Source organism: Ranitomeya variabilis, chromosome 8 (assembly GCF_051348905.1).
Source record: "Ranitomeya variabilis isolate aRanVar5 chromosome 8, aRanVar5.hap1, whole genome shotgun sequence".
Taxonomy (NCBI): domain Eukaryota; kingdom Metazoa; phylum Chordata; class Amphibia; order Anura; family Dendrobatidae; genus Ranitomeya; species Ranitomeya variabilis.
In genome coordinates, this window is record NC_135239.1 from 140,843,113 (window position 1) to 140,849,112 (window position 6,000).

Genomic DNA, 6,000 nt, shown 5'->3' on the forward strand with positions numbered 1-6,000 from the left:
AGGGTCATGTTGCATGCGTGGGGGGTCTGCGTGCAGCGGGGGTCTACCTGCGGAATGGGGCTGATGTTACTCGCATGGGTCTGCGTGGGGGTAGGGGGTTGATATTACATGCGCTGTTCAGGTCAGTGTGTGATGTCTCTTGCTGTGGGGGGTGTGCAGGGAAGCATAGTGCTACGTGTGTGAGGGCGAACAGAGGAGGGGATGGATGATGTTGGATATCTGAGGGACTGATATTACTTAACATGAGAATCTCTGCCTGAAGGTGAGGAGTCAGTCCTGTGGTTTTTTTTTTTTTCTTTTTTTACATAAAACATTTTCTCATTAATATTATTGAGGGCACATGACGTCAGGTTGATGACTGACCTGTGACCTCTGGGAGCGAAACTGCTTGATAATAATGTCTCCAGATCCCGGGCTTTAGTCTCTACTTGCACTCAGTGCTGTTCAGTATTAGCCTGGTGGCCACTGGTATCAGCCACTACTTGTATCGAGTTTTCTGCATGATTTTTTCTGTTTTATTATAGGTATGGTGGCTTTTCCCCATCCTGTGTCCCCCAGAGCAGCGACCTCCCTGCAGATGTCATTTCATCACTGGACATCCCTTCACCAAGTGGAATGCTCACAATCCATGTGGGGACCCAAAGGGATGACACTGTGGGTGTCAGATTGATTAATATAATTCCTTAAAAAAAAAACCTCCCTTTCTCTCCATTTATATTGTCTTGCTAGGGTTTGTCCCCCTGGCCGTCGGGAGGTGTAGCTGCTTCAAGAAGATGACATGGTTTATCTGTGCCCGTTACATGTCTACATGAAACACGTTCCTCTAGTGCATGCAGTCCACAGGATGTTGGGCATCATATCTTAGTAGAATCATAGACAAAAGGATTTTGTAACCAAAAGGGATATCAAGTGAAAAACATATATAAATCCCCTTAAAAATATGATTTTATTGTTTAAATATTTTAAAAATACCACTTCCCAGTGAAAACAGACAAAATGTATAAATATATAAGGAAATACTAATATAGGTGCACCTGTCCTCAAGGATAGCCCTACAATGGCCTACTGCCCCTGCCTGACAGTGGAGGTTGGCACCCTGATAGTGAATTTGGCGCCCCCACTCCGCGACGGCTAACCCCTGCTGGCCCTAATGAAACCCTGCCAGCTGAAAGGGAAGAAAACAATGAGCAATGTGAAAGAAATGAAAAAAAGACAAATAAGCAAATAATCAGGTGCACACTATATAAAAGTTAACCAACTCCCTATTGTTTGGTCCCAGATGTGGACAAGGTACCACACACATATATTCACAATAGCTCAAACAATATTTTGGGTACAATTGTCCTTGTGCAGTCTTGCAGTAAAAAAATATTTCTTTACTAATATATATCGATAATGGGACCTCGGTAGGGAGGTAGAAATAGATACAAATGACCAAATTCAGTCCGGATGTTATCATAGAAACACTGCCTGGCAAAATATATTTCTGTTGACCACCCTCATATATGAAATAAAGTGCATATGGTGGACAAATAATATCCAATTGATATCTTTTAGACGCAGCGATATCGTGGCATCACTGCACATAGAATCACATGCCAGTACACATGCCAGGTCTGCTCCATCATCAGGGCACCTGCATCATTGACTATCGGTCCAGTACATCTGTGCCTGCCCCCTGAGGAACCGTTTGTCGGGGAAACGCGTCGGGGCGTTATACTGACAGCTAAGTGTCTCCCTTGGGGAGGATATTTTCTTCACTGGCTGCCTGCGCTAGCACTTTAACAATTCTTTGGTCTAGCACATTATGCATTTGTACAAACACTGACCAATGGCCATTAACTACTATCAGTACTGGTATGTGATTCTATGTGCAGTGATGTCACGATATCGCTGCTTCTAAAAGATATCAACTGGATATTATTTGTCCACCATATGCACTCTATCTTATATATGAGGGTGGTCAATTGAAATATATTTTGCCAGTCAGTGTTTCTATGATAACATCCGCATTTGTACAAACACTGACCAATGGCTACTAACTACTATCAGTACTGGCATGTGATTCTATGTGCAGTGATGCCACGATATCGCTGCGTCTAAAAGATATCAATTGGATATTATTTGTCCACCATATGCACTTTATTTCATATATGAGGGTGGTCAACAGAAATATATTTTGCCAGGCAGTGTTTCTATGATAACATCCGGACTGAATTTGGTCATTTGTATCTATTTCTACCTCCCTACCGAGGTCCCATTATCGATATATATTAGTAAAGAAATATTTTTTTACTGCAAGACTGCACAAGGACAATTGTACCCAAAATATTGTTTGAGCTATTGTGAATATATGTGTGTGGTACCTTGTCCACATCTGGGACCAAACAATAGGGAGTTGGTTAACTTTTATATAGTGTGCACCTGATTATTTGCTTATTTGTCTTTTTTTCATTTCTTTCACATTGCTCATTGTTTTCTTCCCTTTCAGCTGGCAGGGTTTCATTAGGGCCAGCAGGGGTTAGCCGTCGCGGAGTGGGGGCGCCAAATTCACTATCAGGGTGCCAACCTCCACTGTCAGGCAGGGGCAGTAGGCCATTGTAGGGCTATCCTTGAGGACAGGTGCACCTATATTAGTATTTCCTTATATATTTATACATTTTGTCTGTTTTCACTGGGAAGTGGTATTTTTAAAGCATCATATCTTAGGCACGAGCACCGCTGGAGCTGGATGGATAGTGAGTAGTGATGAGCGAGTATACTCATTGCTCGGGTGATCTCCGAGTATTTATGACTGCTCGGAGATTTAGTTTTCCTTGCCTCAGCTGGATGGTTTATGGCTGTTAGCCAGCCTGAGTACATGTGGGGGTTGCCTGGTTGCTAGGGAATCCCCACATGTAATCAAGCTGTCTAGTAGCTGCAAATCAGCCATCTGCGGCAAGGAAAACTAAATCACTGAGCAGTCATAAATACACGGAGACCACCCGAGCAACGAGTATACTCTTTTATCACTAATAGTGAGTCAAGAACATGTGGAGGTGGTAGATTGGATGGCTGAGAGCGCCTCCAGTTCCTTCCACTGCTGAAAGTGCAGGGTTATCACCTGAGGACCTTGGGCATCTTTCTTCCACCTCACCCCCTTGCAAATCGACCAAGCAGTATCAACCCAAAGTCATTAAGCAGTCTCTTCAGATTTTTTTTTACATTTTCTTAACCTGAGCACCACCTGCATCTGAGTTCTAAGTACAAGCGGCAGTAGAGTAGACACCTTAAAAAACATGATAGATGTGAGCTTCTTCCTGCTGCGGTCTAGAACTCTTCATCCAGCTCAAGAACAACAGCCCACCCGCAAAGACAGGATGTGACTAGTGTTGAGCATTCCGATACTGCAAATATCGGGTATCGGCCGATATTTGCTGTATCGGAATTCCGATACCGTGTTCCGATATTTTTGCGATATCGGAAATCGGAATCGGAAGTGTTCCCAGTCATCTTCGGCGTGTGCGGTGCGCATGGTTCCCAGGGTCTTAAGGAGAGGAAACTCTGCATATTAATTGGGTGATTGGATTGTTTGTGCCGGAATAAAAATCATTGTTCTCAGCAGGGCGTCGCCGGTGTAAACTGTAGATGTGCTGCTGATAACATGATACTGTATGGTGATCTGTAAAGGTACCGTTACACTAAACGACTTACCAACGATCACGACCAGCGATGCGATCGTTGGTAAGTCGTTGTGTAGTCGCTGGGGAGCTGTCACACAGACAGCTCTCTCCAGCGACCAACGATCAGGGGAACGACTTCGGCATCGTTGAAACTGTCTTCAACGATGCCGAAGTCCCCCTGCAGCACCCAGGTAACCAGGGTAAACATCGGGTTACTAAGTGCAGGGCCGCGCTTAGTAACCCGATATTTACCCTGGTTACCATTGTAAAAGTGAAAAAAAACACTACATACTCACCTTCTGATGTCTGTCACGTCCCCCGCCGGCGGCTTCCCTGCACTGAATGTGTCAGCGCCGGCCGGCCGTAAAGCAGAGCACATTTGGGGCCCCATTTTAAACTTTGCCTAGGGCCCCACTTTGCCTAAAACCGGCCCCGTCCACCACCTAGAAGTAACTTCAACACAGCCAGGGGTAAAAGACAGTAGGCTGTTCTCAAACTCACCATTTTGGGGGACAAGTTCCATACTGCGCAGGAGCTGTGGACAGGGATTAAACAAGAGACCGATGAGTAGTTGGTGCCGCTGAACCCAAATACCAAACTAGTGGTGTGCGATAACGGGCGAAATCTGGTAGCAGCTCTAGGCCTAGCCGGTTTGACGCACATCCCTTGCCTGGCACGTGTGTTAAGTTTAGTGGTGCAAATGTTTCTTAAAAATGACCCACATGTGAGAGGTCGTCTGTGCACGCTTATGGCATTCACATCCTGCACCTGCTTGTCTGTCTGCGCTGCAGTGTCACTTCTGCCTTCTCGCTCAGCGCCTCATATGCGACATATCAACAAGGTAGAACTCAAAAGTTGAATACGCTGTAGAGGCTGTGCGAGCAGAAGCAAGCAATACTGGAGTTTCAACTGCAGCACACAAGTGCGAGTCGCTCTGCGGAACAACATTTCACCATCATGTCATGAACACAACAGGGTGGCCCTCAAAGTAGCTCACGGGCATCACTGGAGCATGGCAGGTAGGATATAGGACACAGACCATACACCTCCCACAGAGGACAGCTTGTCTTTGTCTCTGGGCAGCCTGGCACAAATGAGCCAATACATGCTGCTGTGCCTGCGCAACGACTGCAGAGTTGCCCAGATCATACCCCTACTGATTACTGGGTGGCCACCCTGCTGGATCCCTGCTGCAAAGACAAAGTACTTCATTACTTCTGTCACTGGAGCAGGATGGCAAAATGTGTGAATACAAGCACACGCTGGTAGAGGCACTACTGACGGCGTTCCCACCTGACAGAAGAAACACAAGGCAGAGGAGGAGGAAAAAAAGGAAATTTGGTGAAAAGTTTGAAAATTTTGCAATTTTCCAACTTTGAATTTTCATGCCCTTAAATCACAGAGATATGTCACACAAAATACTTCCGCAGAGCTCGGAAGGGAAGGAGCGCCATTTGACTTTTCAATGCAAAATTGGCTGGAATTGACATAGGACGCCATGTCGCATTTGGAGAGCCCCTGATGTGCCTATACAGTGGAAACCCCCCAAAAGTGACACCATTTTGGAAAGTAGACCCCCTAAGGAACTTATCTAGATGTGTGGTTAGCACTTTGAACACACAAGTGCTTCACAGAAGTTTATAATGTAGAGCCGTAGAAATAAAAAATCTTATTTTTTTCACAAAAATCATTTTTCGCCCCGAATTTTTTATTTTCCCAAGAGTAACAGGAGAAATTGGACTCCAAACGTTGTTGTGTAATTTGTCCTGAGTACACTGATGACCCATATGTAGGAGAAAACTACTTCTTGGGCGCATTGCAGAGCTCGGAAGGGAAGAAGTGGCGTTTTGGAATGCAGACTTTGATGGAATGGTGTTATGAATCCCAATGGCAGGGGATCTCAGAGATTAAAGCAAGTCTGCAAACATAAATACCAGCTCATAGGGAAGTGGTAACTAGGCCGACCATATACCTGATCCTAGCACAAACACTAACAGTAGCCGGGGAACGTGCCTACGTTGATCCTAGACGTCTCGCGCCAGCCGGAGAACTAACTAACCCTATCAGGGAAAATAAGACCTCTCTTGCCTCCAGAGAAAAGACCCCAAAGTAATACAAGCCCCCAACAAATAACGGTGAGGTAAGAAGAAAAGACAAACGTAAGAATGAACTAGATTTTAGCAAAGAGAGGCCCACTGACTAATAGCAGAATATAGTAAGATGACTTATATGGTCAGCAAAAAACCCTGCAAAATATCCACGCTGAATATCCAAGAACCCCCAAACCGACTAACGGTGTGGGGGGAGAATATCAGCCCCCTAGAGCTTCCAGCGATAT